The following is a 16,477-nucleotide window of genomic DNA, read 5'->3' as shown; positions in this document are numbered from 1 at the left end:
GGGTATGGTTGCCTTTGTGATTTGTTAGGACTTTGGGGACTTTCCAGGGTGGCAAGGCATCCTTGGATTGGCTGCCCACAGCTGTCGTTGGCTGACCACAGGTGCTTGGATCTGGATTTTCATTTCTGGGAAACAGAAACTTAGGCCTAGTCTCCCAAACTGCTAGTTTGCAACCTGTCATAAAGTCAGCCTGGCGCTAACTCAGTCCTCTCATTTGCTGCCCCTGATTTGAAACGGAATCAAGTCACTGATTCATCAGTTCTTTTTCCCAAGGTTCAAGTCATTGGCCACAGGGTCAACTGGGACCTAAGAATCATAAGTTATTGCCAAAATGTGGGCCATTTTGACTTAGCATCTCAGCTTGTAAGGGTGGTAATGGATGTGGTATTTTTTTTTTCTGTAACTGCTTCCTGTTGGCATCAGGATGCTGTCATAGGGGCCCAAGGAGGCTGAAATGTTAGTGAAAGGCTGGACAATGGGGGATTTATCAGAAGCTTCTGATTAGGTGATCCAGTTGAAGGACAGGGAATAGTCATATCAATTGGGCTGGTTAATCATAAGCTTTCAGCAAGTCCAAAGTCAGCCATCTACAGTTCTCAGGTGGGTGGTCCCTGGATGTCAGCCATGTGAAAATCTGCTGGGACAAATATAAACTAGGGATAGAAGTTAAAATTTTCCAAGTAATTGGGGAGGGTAAGAAAACCCCAAGACCAAGGGATAAATCCCACTCTCAAGAACAGGCAGGTACACGCATCTGAAATCCATCTGCGTCTGTGGTAAGTAGATCCAACTCTTATGACTTCTTGATTTTCTAAAGCTTATGTGATCTTTAGTTACAAGAGGATATACATTAGTATTTATCATGCATTGAAATTCTATTTTACAAAAAGCAGTTAACAGGTATCTGTAAAGTTATAGGAGGAGACGTATGTCTTTGAGACCTAGATATACATTAGTAGTTATCATGCATTGAAATCCTATTTTACAGTTAAAAGGTATCTGTAAATTAATAGGAGTAGACTTACATCTTTGAGACCTAGCGAAAGCTATAATTTTGGGTTAAAAGGCATGGGACCTTTTGTTTCTCCAGTCAAGAGAACTAGATACACAGATTGAACAGAGATGTTTCTAGCACAATGAAAAACACCTTCAAGTTTACCTTCAGAAGACAGCTAAAGGGGATTTAAAACCTTGAGCTAGTGACTGAATTGTAAGTCCCTAGTGCCCCATTTGCTTATCAGAATTCCACTGATCAATGTTAAAATATCAAACTTTTGAAATCTTAGGGTAATAATAGCACAGATGAGGGAAAGAAATCTGAAACATTTTCCGTTTTTCAGATACTTTAAATCACTTTTTTATACCTCTGCAACTTGCATTTATACACCTTAGATAATTTTCAGACACTCAGAAAGCACCTAAGCTTTTACGGCCTCAGACCTTTATATGCCTTATAACACTCTGAACCTTTTTCTTTCCATCCAATCATTTATCGGAGACACAAGTAGTTATGACTGAGAAGAGTTATAGCAAAGCAAGTTTAAATAAAGGAGCAGTAAAAAGCTACATCTGAAACCTGTTTATATTTTGATTTGAAGCCTCTTAGTAAAGCAAACTGTCTGTCTTTTAAAACAAGAGACCGAGTAGTTTTAACTAATAAATTAACCAATGAATTAACAAGTAGTAGCTTGTTAAAGAAGTAACTAGTTCTTTTTCCCATAATCTAGACTTTGATGATTATACTTTTAATTCTGATGGATCTCTAATAGTGATATATTTTTATACCATAAGCCTACTACATTTATTCAGTACATTGTTAGAGATTTAGAAGCTTTATGGGTGCTTTAGTTACTTTTTGATTCCTCTGATGAGTCACCATGACAAAGCATAATAAAAAAAAAAGCAAGCATTTAATTTGGGACTCATGGTTTCAGAGGGTTAGAGTGTCTGACCATTGTTGCAGGGATTATGGCAGTAAGCAGGCCAACACAGTGCTGCTACAGAAGTAAATTAGGGCTTAAATCATTTTTTTAATTAATTTTTTATTGGATACTTTATTTACATTTCAGATGTTATCCCCTTTCCCCATTTTCCCCACAGAACCCCCCTATCCAATTCCCCCTCCTCCTGCTTCTATGAGGATGTGCCCCCACCCACTCCCACCACCCCACCCTTGAATTCCTCCACACTGGAGCATCCAGCTGTAGTGGACCAAGGGCTTCCTCTCCCACCTATGCCCAACAAAACCATCCTCCTTTACGTATACAGCTGGAGCCATAGGTCCCTCCCTATGTGCTCCCAGGCTGGTGATGTAGACCCTGGGAGCTCTGGTTGGTTGGTATTGTTGCTCTCCCCATGGGGCCTCAAACCTCTTCAGCTCCTTCAGTCTTCTCTCTAACTTCTCTTCCATTGGGAACCGCATGATCAGTTCAATGGTTAGCTGTGAGCATCCACCTCTGAACATGTCAGGCTCTGGCAGACCTCTAAGGAGACAGCTGTACCAGGTTCCTGTCAGCATGCACTTCCTGGCATCCACATCTGCTTTTGGTGACTGCCCATGGGATAGATACTCAGGTGGAGCAGTCTCCGGACAGCCCCTCCTTCAGTTTCTGTCCCAAACTTTGTCTCCATATTTGCTCCAAGGAGTATTTTTGTTACTCCCTCCAAGAAGGGCCAAAACACCAACACTTTGGTCTTCCTTCTTCATGAGCTTCATGTGGTCTGTGAGTTGTATCTTGGGTATTGTGAGCTTTTGGGCTAATATTCACTTATCAGTGAATACATACCATGTGTTTTCTTTTGTGATTGGGTTACTTCTCTCAGGATGATGCAAAAATATTCAATAAAATTCTTGAAAACCAAATCCAAGGACACATCAAAACAATCATCCATTATGATCAAGGAGGCTTTATCCCAGGAAAGCAGGGGTGGTCAATATACAGAAATCCATCAATATAATCCACTGTATAAACAAACTCAAAGAAAAAAAAACACACGATCATCTCACTAGATGCTGAGAAAGCATTTGACGAAAATTCAACATCCCTTCATGGTAAAAGTCTTGGAAAGATCAGGAATTCAAGGTCCATACCTAAACACAGTAAAAGCAATATACAGCAAACCAGTAGCCAACATCAAACTAAATGAAGAGAAACTTGAAGCAATCCTACTAAGATCAGGGACTAGACAAGGCTGCCCACTCTCTCCCCACCTATTCAATATAGTACTAGAAGTCCTAGCTAGAGCAATTAGACAACAAAAGGAAGTCAAAGGGATACAAATAGGAAAGGAAGAAGTCAAAATTTCACTATTTATAGATGAATATATATATATATATATATATATATATATATATATATATTCCAAAACCTCCACCAGAGAATTCCTAAACCTGATAAACAACTTCAGCAAAGCGGGTGGATATAATATCAACTCAAACAAATCAGTAGCCCTCTTCCACTTAAAGGATAAACAGGCTGAGGAAAAAAATTAGTGACCCTTCACAATAGTGACAAATAATATAAAATACCTTTGTGTGAATCTAACTAAGCCAGTGAAAGATCTTTATGACAAGAACTTCAAGTCTCTGAAGACATTGAAGAAGATCTCAGAAGATGGAAACATCTCCCATGTTCATGGATTGGCAGAATCAATATAGTAAAAATAGCCATCTTGCCAAAAGCAATCTACACATTCAATGCAATCCCCATCAAAATTCCAAATCAATTCTTCATAGAGATAGAAAGAGCAATTTTCATATTCATTTGGAATAACAAGAAACCCAGGAAAGTGAAAACTATTTTCAACAACAAAAGAACTTCTGGGGGGAAATCACTATCCCTGACCTCAATCTGTACTACAGAGAAATAGTGATAAAAACTGCATGGTATTCATACAGAGACAGGCTGGAAGATCAATTGAAGACCCAGAAATCAACCTGAACACCTATGGTCACTTGATCTTTGACAAAGGAGCTAAAACCGTCCAGTGGAAAAAGGACAGCATTTTCAACAAATGGTGCTGGATCAACTGGAGGTCAGCATGTAGGAGAATGTAAATTGATCCATTCTTATCCCCTTGTACAAAGCTCAAGTGGATACAGGACCTTCACATAAAACCAGATACACTGAAACTAATAGAAGAGAAGGTGGAGAAGAACCTTGAACACTTGGGCACAGTAGGAAAGTTCCTGAACAGAACACCAATGGCTTGAGACAGGAGATTCTTAGACTAAGCATTAAAATGCCATGTCCAGATTGCGACCAGAGCAACCAGTTAGCTGGGCTCCATGCCAGCAAGGCAGGCTTCTTACTCACCATCAGTGGATTGACTATCTTGATTCTGAAATTCATTATGTACCATAGGTTCACAATTAAGCAGTTCTTGTTCTCTTAATTTCTCTGCTGCTTCTCTCTCAAGCCTTTGTATTATCATAGCTAAGTTTTCTGATGGTAATTATTTTTTCAACCTTTTTTTGAGTGGAAAAATATGAAGATTGCAATTAAAAGTGTGTGTGTGTGTGTGGAGGTTACTTTGGTCACCACAATTGCAATGAGTACTGCTATGTCTTTTTAAAGAAACATTTCTATCCCCTCAAGTCCTTTTCCTTGCTCTTAAGGAATCTGAAACGGTGTTTCCTATTTTCCGATGTGGGAAGAATCTGTCTTTCAAGGTGGCTTACTATGATTTGATGGTGACTTGCTGTCATTGAGGCTGCCTCGCCTCTTTCCTTGCTCTGGCCTTGAGGCTCCTTCTGTTTTAGACTCCTGGACCTCTCTGGGCACCAGCCGAACTTGTGGAACTGATGGCTCCTTGGAAGATGATCCTCTGCAGCTTTCTGTCAGAGGTCTCCTGTCCTCTGCAACAATTCTGTCAGATTCCTCTGCTTTCTGCAATTTTGGTGGCCTTTCTTCTTCAATCATGTTGGGTTTTCCTTCCAACTATGTTGAGTGCCATATATCAAAGTAACTTTTATTTTCCTGAATAATTGTTGTCTCTGAGTCACACCCTAACTAGAAACAGATTCAAATTTTCTGTGACAGTGCATTGCTTCAGAGTTTGGATTTTGGGGTTCCTTAACAATGCACTATTAAAGGGAAACTTGACATATAATTACAAAGGAAGTGTTTGATCTTGTGCCTAAGAAGCATCATGTATTTTTGATTTATACTGTTGGAAGACTGACGTTGGAAAGAGAAATGCATAGATGCTGCTTTGGGATTAATTGTATATGCATAGTCCTTTCTGTCTCAGAAGGTCCTTAGTAGGTGGCACTTAAATGCATGTCCTCTGTCCTCTGTGTACAATATTTACAATGAGTTTGAAGTTGGACCCATGTGTTGGAAGGGATTTTACTTTGTTTCAGAACTACCTAACTATGGATGGCTTCCTCTTGAAGGAACTTGGAGACATGGGAATGCTTGTGGTCACTGTAGTTATTGAAAAAGTCATCACTTGAACATACCAGTCAATTATTCAGAGAGTTGATAGAGATCACAGAGACCACTTTGATAGAGAATTTTAGTTTGGTCATATGGGTGGAAATGACTATGTAAATACCTTGCTGATGGATGAATTGACAATCTCAACTGCAGTTGTACCGAATACTTCAGACAAACTATACTTTTGGCTAAATAGGCATAATAAAGAAACCAGTGACAGGTTTCAGTATATTAATAGCATTTTGGATGGTACAGTACCAGCCCAAGGAAGGGTAGCATTTTGCAGAGATTAAAAATAATTGTATTTGATGTCAAATTTTCAATTGTATCTGTGTTCAATAGCTATTCATTTATGGACTGCTTCTCTTTGGCTTGCCACTGGGTGTCATCAGCATCAAGCGCTATGGCATTCACTCAGCTAGTACAGGGAGAGAGGCAAATAGGAGACTGATCTGAAGTGTATGTCTAAAAGCTAAATGGAAAACTAGGAACATATAGAGGGGACCAGGAATCAAGCAGTGGCAGATCTGTACTGCAAAGAGCCCAACAGTATATTATTAGAAAAGAAAGGAGATTGAGCCTTTACAGATATAAAATATTTGATAGAATTTCAAATTATTAGAGTCTATTTATTGAACTTAGAGGTTTAATCATGACCTACTTATCTATAGAAGTGTTCCAGGCCAGCTTGGAATACATAGCGAATTCCAGGATAATTAGGGCTTTATAGAGGGACACTGTCTCAAAGAACAACAACATCAACAACAACAATAACGACAGTAATAATAGTTGTTTTACTTGTAAAAAAAATAGTATTTCCACATACAATGACATTTCTCCTATAGTTTAGATAAGGTTTATACAAACAAAACTAAGCCTTTAAAATTTAGTCAGTTTAAGAAAATTAATAACTTTTTTATTGAATCAAATTTGAGATCCTGAGGTTAAAAATGGTGTGATCTATTTTTTTTTAAAGTACAGAGTGCTTATCTTGCTGTTTAAAATCAAAATGTTGCTTTTTTACTTTATACTTAGTTTTCTTACTATAATATTAACATATGGTCTCATAAAGTTGGGGAACAGTCATTACTGGTCTTTGTAAAATGACAAGATGCACAGGGCATGGCACCTTCAGCTCATGACTTTGTAGTAGTCAGTGGGCACATGATCTATCACTATAGGAACATGAGGCCCATTAGGCCACCTTGCCTCAGCCAAATTACCCTCCTATTTTTGTTTTCTTTCATTTTATTTTAAATATTGACATTACTTCTAAAATTTCCATTAATTAAAAATAATGTTTTTCAAAAGTCATATTTATCATGTTTTTTTGAACTTTAAGTACAATATTTAATAGGTAGGGAGAGAGTGGGCAGCCTTGTCTTGTCCTTGATTTGGGGGGAATTACTTCAAGGTTCTCTCCACTTAGTTTGGTGTTGATGATTGGTTTGATGTCCCAGGAAATCCAGGACACAATAAGAAGATCAAACCTAAGGATAACGGGTATAGAAGAGAGAGAAGATTCCAAACTTAAAGGGCTAGTAAACCTCTTCAAGAAAATTATAGAAATAAACTTCCCTAACCTAAAGAAAGAGATGCCCATAAACATACAAGAAGCCTACAGAAGTACAAACAGATTGGACCAGAAAACAAATTCCTCCCATCACATAATAGTCAAAACATCAAATACACAAAACAAACAAAGAATATTAAAAGCAATAAGGGAAAAAGGCCAAGTAACATATAAAGACAGACCAATCAGATTCACACCAGATTTCTCACAAGAGGTGATGAAAGCTAGATCCTGAGACAGGAGCTCTCTCCTGGTGGTATTTGGGTATGGAGAGCTGTGTGACACAGGATCAGCCCTGGGCTTGCTCCTCCTCCTCCTCCTGAGGGGCCTTGGAACAGAAGTGGTGGTCTTACCTGTGCTCAGAGGCGTGTCAGCACTCTTAGAAGGCCAGCTCTCTCCTGGTAGTATTTGGGGTTGGACATCTGTAGCACACAGTGCTGTGGCACAGGATCAGCTCCAGGCACAGATGGAAATTGGAAGGAAGCAAGGAATTTCTTTTCTGGTCCAATCTGTTTGTTGTTCTGCAAGCTTTTGTTATGTCTATGGGTATCTCTTTCTTTAGGTTAGGAAAGTTTTCTTCTATAATTTTTTGAAGATATTTACTGGCCCTTTGAATTGGGTGCCCATTATTCTTAGGTTTGGATTTTTCATTGTGTCCTGGATTGCTTGGATGTTTTGAATTAGGAGCTTTTTGCTTTTTTGTATTTCCTTTGACTGTTGTGTCAATGTCTTCTATGGTATCTTCTGCACCTGAGATTCTCTCTTCTATCTCTTGTATTCTGTTGATGATACTTGCATCTGTGACTCCTGCTGCCTTTCCTAGGCTTTCCATCTCCAGGGTTGTCTCCCTTCGTGTTTTCTTTTTCCATTTTTAGATCCTGGAAAGATTTTGTTCAATTCCTACACCTGTTTGATTTTGTTTTTCCTGTATTTCTTTAAGGGATTTATGAGTTTCCTCTTTAAGGACCTCTACTTGTTTACTTGTGTTCTCCTGTATTTCTTTAAAGGAGGTATTTATGTCCTTCTTAAAGTCCTCTATCATAGTCATGAGATGGGATTTTAGATCTGAATCTTCCTTCTCAGGTGCATTATCGTGGGGTTGCTGTGGTGAGAGAACTGGGTTCTGATGTTGCCAAGTAGAATTGGTTTCTGTTGCTTATGGTCTTGTGCTTGCCTCTTGCCATCTGGTTATCTCTAGTGCTAACTACCCTTGCTGTCTCTGACTGGAGTCTGTCTTTCCTCTGAACCTGTGATCCTGTGGTCCTGTGATCTTGGTTGTGTCAGACCTCCTAGGAGTCCACCTGTCTCTTTGATTCTGTGTTTCTATGATCCTGAGATCCTGGGTCTGTCAGAGCTCCTGGGAGTCATGCTGACTCTGAGATCTTGTGCATGTCAAAGTTTCTGTGATCCTGAGATACTGATGTGTCAGAGCTCCTGGTAATCAAGCTTTCTCTGTGTGTTGTAGGAATTGGTGTGGAGCTGTAGAGTTTTGTTGTTGTTGTTCTTTTGTTTTCTTTTCTTTTGTTTTTGCCCAGTGCTTGTTCTGCCACTGGGGAGGCAGGATGCAGGGAGTTTAGGTGCACTTGTCTCACATTATGCAGGGTGTGTGCTGGGCTGTTGGGAAGTACAGAGGCATTGCTCAGGGTAGGAAATTTTAGTCTGAGGCAAGGAACAGCCAGACCTGTTTTGGCCACCGGCCAGCTATGAGGCCTGAAGTGTCTGGTTCTCAGACTCTCAGACACCCTGGTGTTGCTCGGATCTGCAGAAAAGTTGAGAATAGAGTTGGAGGCCTGCAGGCTGGATCTACCTGGGGCTTTGAGGGTGTGGGGGGAAGGGGAGTTCTGGCTAGTCCCATGGTGATTGTCCTTGGCTTGACAGTGAAGAGACATGTCCTGTCTCTGCATTCATCCTTGGCTCGCACACCCTTGTCCTTATGCTGAGTCAAAGTGGCCAGCATTCCCTCCCCCCCACCCCTTCTGTCTCTCCCATCCCCAAAGATGCCAGCCTCTGGAAGCAGATGAAAGGCTGACTACCCTAGCCTCCAGCCTCAAGCCTCCAGTCGCCTAAACTTTCCTTACCTATCTTGATTAACAACCAGCATTTCTCTGGTGCAGATGGCTCCTGCTCTTGAAGGAGGCAGGAGCCAATATCCTTGGAGTGATATAAGGCCACTCTTAGACTATAGGAAAAAGGTAATTAAGTATTCCCAGACAGCTGTGACCCGTTTGTAAAATACACTAGATTCTGATAACAGAGCAAGTTACTTTTTCCCAGGTCAGGAAGGTCCTTTTCCAGTTGCATGGTTCCACCCAGTTGTCTGTCCCGACCCGGTCTTCAGTTCAGGGTCTAGCAAGAGAGAGAGTGGGGGAAGAAGGGGAAGAGATGTGAAGAATGGAGACAAGACAGGGTGTGTAGTCAAGTCTCATTTACTGTCTCTTTCTTATTGTCTCTCTCTTTATTGTCTCCTCTTATTCTCCCTATTGCAAGGAAATCCTGGGTATTTATAAGCACAAGCAGGGGAACACAGCTGAAGACACTTTACCACACGAACCATCCAGCTGGGGTCACTAAAAAGCAAAACAAGATATATGGGCTAAACAAGATGTTTATCAGAGTGTGCTTCAGCTGTTGTAGGCTGTTGAAAAACAAGTCTCTAGTCAGGGTATATGGCTGGAGATGGCTGCAAAGTTGATAGCTGCTTTCTGCTAAAAGTCATCTCCCAACAGTTGTCTGAAGAAACATTATCAGATTTGAAGGACAGCACTCCTTTATCCCCTCCCCAATCATGTAACATCAAAGCTCGAGAATTCCAGCTTATGCACACTCCTATGTATCTCTCAAGCCCAGGGACTTGAACATCGAATTCCTACCTTGTGGAGCAGGGAAGGCTTGTGACCTGAGTCAGACTCATATAATACTCTCCATGTTCTTGCATTGGACTCACAGTTCCTGGTGGTCTCCTGGGATTCCCACAAACTGGGCTTAACAACAGCAGCAGACTTGGTGGCAGTTGGCACTGGAGTGCAGAGAGGCTTTCTATGGGAGATTAGACAGCCGCTCTATAGGCAAAGGCCTTCTCCACAGCTCCCCATGGTGGATCCAAATGAAAAGAGATTAGTCTGTGGTTCCAAATCATTTATTGCCATGGTGGAAAGTGGGTGCATAAAACCTTAGCCCACTTCTCAGAGGGTCTGAGATTACATACCTTTTTGGGGGAGGAATGTCTGAGAAGGAAAGCTATGCCCTCTAGGTATCTCATTAGCATGGAGTTCTCTGTCTTGAGCCTACATGACCATAGGTCACATCTCATTTCTTATTGTCTTAGTCTGAGGTGTTTAGGATGCCCCATCTACATGTGGAAGGGCTTGAGGCCTTGCTGTTTTATGACTGATGACCACAGATCTATGGGGGGCTGTGGCTAGTAACAGGGGCCTGGTGCCCAGGAGCAGGCGAAGCTCCTACAGTCACTTCACAGTCTCCAGGGCTTCAAAGCCTTTAGCACAACCAAGAATCAGGCTACCTCTCACTGTCCACTGCCGCACAGGGATGCAGAGTCTTGGGTCCACTCCAGGTACAGGTGCAAACCTGAAGTAACATGTGCCTCTAGCTGGGCGGTCCCCTAAGGACAAATTTCCAGGATGCATCCCTGACCTTAAGTAACATGTGACTACACATCAACCAGCAACAAAGTATGGATTTTATGGGATCTTGTTTCCTACAACTACAGGAACTATTATGAGTAACACAACTGAGGAAACATAAGCAGACACTGGGTAGGACTCAGGAATATACAGGAATCATTATTATTTGTAGGCCCAAAGTGTTATAATTTTGTTTCATTTTTTAAAAGACATTTTCTCTTAGAACTGAGCAATGGGGTTGAGTGAGTTGGGAAATACTTCATTCAACAGAGTGCCTGTTAGACAAGAAAAAGGACTTGAGTTCTACTCTCCAGCACCATTATAATAGGTCACTGGGGAGGCAGCAACAGACAGATTCCCGGGTCCTATAAGCCACCCAGTATCCTCATTCTGTGAACTCCAGGTTCAGTGAGAGACTCTGTCTGGAAAATGCTTACCACCGTCTAGTTCAAGAGACTGCATACAACAGAAAGGAGTCTCTAGTATCTGGGACTGCATTTTGTTATTACTAGTAGAGATACTTTGTTTTTTTCTGCACTTTCTTTCAGGGTGAGGACTAACCTATTTCATTCAAGTACACCAGAGGAGAAGAAAAGAGTATTTCTTACACATTAAACAGTGAGCAGGTTACTTCTGTGATATTTATACAAGTAGGTTTTATGTGGTCACGTGACAGTTCTTTTGCAGGAAAGTATGATTATAAAATGGGATTAACTAGCATCATTGCAACATTACTTGTCAGCTTTGTGCCCACTTATGACTATTTGGTACTGAGAAACTCATTTGGCTTCATGCTGGGGACCCTTAGTGAGTCTGTACACCCAACAAAGAGCATCCACACAGCAGTGAATATGGGAGACGATGGAAAGTTCTGTGCACGTGCAGCTCTTCCCAGTCTTTGCACCTTGTGTGCTTGTTGGTTTTTCTTTCAATAAGTTCATTTGCAAGTCATTAGGTTTAGGCCTATTTTTCTTCCAAGACAGATATGAAGCTCTCTTTGATGGTTGCCTTTAGCTTTAATGTATAGAGACAGAATGACCCTTTGGCTTTGATGTTTTTCCTTAAGTACTCAATAACACTCTAAAGTAGATATTATATCAAGAATTATATAAGTTTGGAGAACTACTACTTCCCATAACTCTCCCCAGAAAATCTCTGATACTCTTGATAGAGGCACTTAGTTGGAAATTCCAACTGCCTATCCATTAAGATTGTTCTTAGCAGGCTTCTGTACTTAGTAGCAGCTGATTGGCTGTTACCAAAGTTAGGTAGACCGCTAAGGCAGTTAACTGTGAAAACTCAGCTCTTGATTCTTGGGTCTTCAGTCTGTAGAGAAGAAACAAGGCTAAGATAGAAACAAACAGGAACACAAAACTACAAGATAGGCAACAAAGAAGACATACAATTAAAGGTAATTGTAGAGAAGAACATTAAAATAAGCATCCTGCTCTAATGATAATTTGATGTTATCACTTTTCTGTGCCAATGGAATTCCTACAAGAGATTCAAATGAGGAGAAGTTAGGCTTTTTCTCTCGTTGAATTCACAATGTTCTTAATCACAGAAGGAAACATCATCCCAAATATCTTATTTGACTTAGACACTTGGGTAAATTGAGTTGTTGATACTGGAAAAATCAGTTTTTGATACTGGATCTTCAGTCTACAGGGAAGACTCTACACACAAATAACATGGGTAAAAGATAAAAAGAAAAGGCAATCATATAGCAATTAGAGGTAATTACAGTAATGAATATTAAAATAAACTCCCTGCTATAATATTAATTTAAAGTAATTACTTTTCTACAACAATGGAACAGTTACAACTGAAGCAGATGGAGAGAAGTTAGGCTCCTTCTTTCATACAGTCCCCAGTGTTTGGTACCAGAGAAGAGGGAAATTCCAAATCTGTGACTTATCACAGACAGTTATATAAAAGTCACAATAACTAAAGGCATGGGAGCCAGAGTTGTTCAGCTGTTGTCAGTTTAATAGTTTTAGGAGAAAAAAGGGGTGAAAGACTTTGTCATGTACCATTATGTGGTTTCAAGGTCTGATTCTGACTAGTGAAAGAAATAGCGTAATTGCCTCATAAGAAGTAACATTCCGATGTATGAAATTGAACTTTACATAACAGAAGAAAGAACCTGTAGAACTAACAAAGTATTTTCTGTAATGAAGCTGTCACATACAGTAATTACAGACATTGTGCAGTAGCTGGGACACCAATCTTACTGAATAAAAAGGGAACTTAGAGAAGCAATTTACGGAAAAGTACTTCAATTGTTCAAGGTTAACTCAATCTAAAATTTAGACAGTCTCTCTAGACATAAAGTGACTGTTGAAAAGAGGGAATTTCAAGTTAGGAAGGATTGCTATATTGAAGGATAAAGGAGAGAAAGATGGGTGTCGCTCGGTTTACTGATAATTCAACTGTAGGCATATTTCTTATATCCTTGAATTTTTAACTTTGTGGCATCTTCCAGTGTATATTAAACCTTTGGAGTACAAAGATCATGGTTCCAAACTCACCTGTCCGTAGGTAGTAATGAAGTTGAAATGTGTTTTTGTTAGTTACTTTTCTATTACTGTGATAAAATGACATTACCAAAGCAACTTTAGAAGCAAGGATGTGTTTGGGCTTGTGGTTCCAGAGGGTTAGAGTCTATGGTGGCAGAGCAAAGGCATGGAAAACCAGCAGGAAGATGAGGGATCACATCTTGCACCACAAGCAGAAAACGGAGAGACTGAATACTCAAAGCCCACCTTGAGTGACACACTCCCTCCAACAAGGTGACATCTCCTAAAGCTCCTAACAGTGCCATCAATTGAGAACCAAGTGTTCAAATGTCTGAGACAATGGGGGGTGGGGGGGGGAGATCATCCAAACCACCAGAAACCCAAAAATGCATTCTGTCATTAAACTCAAAGAATAAGTAGAAAGGCTGAATCCTGAAAAAGCGGGTGTGCAGTTAGTAAGAGTCACAGGGAACCTGAGCCCACTTCTGATGTGTCTCTCTTGTAACTCCCACAGATTTCTTTCCTACATGAATGTTTAAAGTCTTTCACAGTAAATTATTAGTCCTTCTGTCAAAGACAAGCCATATCCTAATCCAATAAAATTAAAATAGCAAATTTATGCCTACCTGATAAAAAGGATTATAGCAACATTGAGGATAACAATAGTGTAGGTCAAACAAACTGGATACCTACGGCATAATGTATTTTCATTAAACTGAAGAGAAAAGCTGATGGTTTCTAATGGTGTTATCTCATTTAGTTTAAATATTTAGGTAAATAATACAAGATTTTTGATAATAACAATGACCATATCTTAACATAATGTTTAACTTATTCTTACACAAAACCATAATTGAGGCTGGCACCACGCTGGTATACTTTAACATAATAGCTCTTTCCTCCTGGCTTGTGACAACTTATTTATGGGGGTGACCAAAAACATTTTTTATTCTATTTTTTTAAAAATAGAGTAAACATGTTTTTATGCAATATTTTCTGATGAGAGCTTCTCCACCTCCAATTCCTCCTAAATCCTTCTCATCTTCCCACCCTACTTCATACCTTTTTAGCCTTTATCCCTTTCCAAAACAAACAGATAAGGAAAAGAAAAGAAAAGAAAAGAAAAGAAAAGAAAAGAAAAGAAAAGAACACAAAAAACACAGGCAAAGAGGTATACACACAGAGCCATAACACACACAGCCATAAAAACAAACTCGGAAAACCATAACAACCAAGCCAAAGACCAGTAGGACAAAAACAAAACAAAACAAACCAAGCCATACGAGATACAAAATTACCACTGAGTTTATTTTGTGTTGGCCACGTACTGCTAGACATAAAACTTACCCTGAAGTGCGGTTAGTATGCCCGGTGAGAGTCCATTGAAAGAAACTAAATTTTCCTTTTCAAGCTGATGTAATTAAGGAGATAGTTTCTTGGTTATGGATGGGAGCCCATGTCCATTACCCTCCTCAATCCCAGCTGGCTTTAACCTGCCCATGCCCTGTACATGCTGCCACAGTGTCTGTGACTTCATATGTAGATTAGCCCTGGTGTGTCTAGCAGACAGTTTCCTTGGAGTCACTTATTACCTCTGGCTCTTAAAATCTTTTCACTTCCTCTTTTACATAGCTTGTTGAGCCCTGAGGAGGGTGGTTTGATGAAAACAGCTCCTTGAGGACTGAATGTTACAAAATCTCTCACACTTGGCACATTGTCCAGTTGTGCATCTCTGTGTTAGTTAACACCTATTGTAATAGGAAGTTTCCCTGGTGATGGCTGAGTTGAGACACTCATCTATAGGTACAGTGGAAATTTGATTGGGGTCAATGTTACTTGTTTTTTCCCTAATCCCATAACCTGTTCTGCTTCAGGTTCTTGGGAACCTCACGGAGTAGGCTTTAACCCAATCACTTTCTAGTTGGAATTAACCAGAGGGTTTATAGCAGGGTTGATGGTTGCCTTCATTCTCCAATAGCTTGCAAAAGTACCTTTCAGTACTATGAATTCTAGTTGGTAAAGATGAAGGCTCAACTTGAGTTTTTCTTGTTCAATGAAATATGTAAGTGTTGTCTTCAACAGTAAGACTTTATCAGTAGTTTGTGGAGAACAAATAATACATGGACTTTTAAAAGTTTTCAAAGGTTGTACTGTGGTACATGTCTTTGAAATCCTGGCACTTGGAGGCAGAGACATGCATGTCTTTGTAGTTTGAAGAACAGACTGGTGTCTATAGTGAGTTCACCAGCACAGTGAAACCATTTCTCTAAAAATAACTGAGTAAATAAAAAAAATAGATCTCCCTAAAAATATAAAAATCATAAATTCAAAATTCTAATGGACATTTGAGCACTTGGTTATTAAATGTTCTTAAATAAGCAAATCAAAGTTTGAAGGGGGAAACCCCTAATTACTTGAGCAGTTATCAGGAGCTCTTCAGAGTCTGGGATTTCAGTCTACTTAAAGTTGACAACTCAGTCTAGTGCCTGTTTTCTTGGATGCTGGTAAAAGCCATTAGATTCCTAGGTTAGAGGCAAAAGGCATCATTACTCACAGAGAAAAAGCATAGGTAGTGTATCAGCATGAAGATCTTTTCAATTCTTTCATTTCCAAAGTCCAAAGGCATTTTGTGAGGTTCCTTGACAAAGAACCACATACTTGGCAGATTTAGCCAAAGTAAATTTTCCACAAGTTTGGTGTTTGGAAGCCTGAGGTCAAAGGGTTTCTGTGGTTGATTTCTTCTAGGGGCCATGAGAGAATGATCTCTTCTGGTCTCCCAGGAATTTGTAGGTGATTGTCTTGACTCTGTCTTTTCTTCCACTTTCCTTTGTGCAACCCCGTGCCCAAGTTACTTAGCTTTTTAAGGACACTAGACATTTTCAGTTAGAGCATTACCAATGACCTTATTCTCCAAGTAGAATCACATTCTAGGGATTATTACTTGTATATGCCAATTTTGTTGTAAGTGATACTTTCATGGGTAATGAGATGCATCACAGGGGAAGAACACTAATATTAGGAGAGTCACCATAGAAACTGGCCTGCTGTTGCAACTCCTTTACACCTGTTTGTTTGAAATAGGAACCTGTGCAAAAGCCATGGATAAAGAGCATCAGAGACTTGTATTGTCGCTGTAGGCAGAACATGCAAGAATGCTTGGGACTATGTAGACTACTTCTCTCAAAATAAATGTTAAAATAGTAAAATACAAATATACATATTTGTCATCTCTGTCTTCCCTAGAGTGTTTATTGATCCAGGTTCTGGATCATATAGTTGATCCAAGATTATAAATCTCACTTC

General features: G+C 39.9%; 1 protein-coding gene and 1 pseudogene across 3 annotated transcripts in view; both read left to right on the top strand.

The window, feature by feature from the left end:
* The first annotated feature begins 1,968 nt into the window (after nucleotides 1-1,968).
* Nucleotides 1,969-6,019, top strand: LOC143436567 (protein disulfide-isomerase TMX3 pseudogene; annotated as a pseudogene).
* Nucleotides 6,020-11,891: 5,872 nt separating this feature from the next.
* Nucleotides 11,892-16,477, top strand: part of Catsperb (catsper channel auxiliary subunit beta) — a 143,110-nt gene continuing 138,524 nt past the window's right edge. For 2 of the 3 annotated variants that reach the window (XR_013106641.1, XM_076921394.1), the window contains exon 1: nucleotides 11,892-12,066. The gene's annotated coding sequence lies outside the window, so the exon portion shown is untranslated. The remainder of the gene's footprint in view (nucleotides 12,067-16,477) is intronic. The other variant, XM_076921395.1, reaches the window with a different exon arrangement.

The sequence above is a fragment of the Arvicanthis niloticus genome, chromosome 23 (assembly GCF_011762505.2).
Source record: "Arvicanthis niloticus isolate mArvNil1 chromosome 23, mArvNil1.pat.X, whole genome shotgun sequence".
Taxonomy (NCBI): domain Eukaryota; kingdom Metazoa; phylum Chordata; class Mammalia; order Rodentia; family Muridae; genus Arvicanthis; species Arvicanthis niloticus.
Note: the sequence above shows the minus strand (reverse complement) of the source record. Positions and strands in the feature narration are given on the sequence as shown.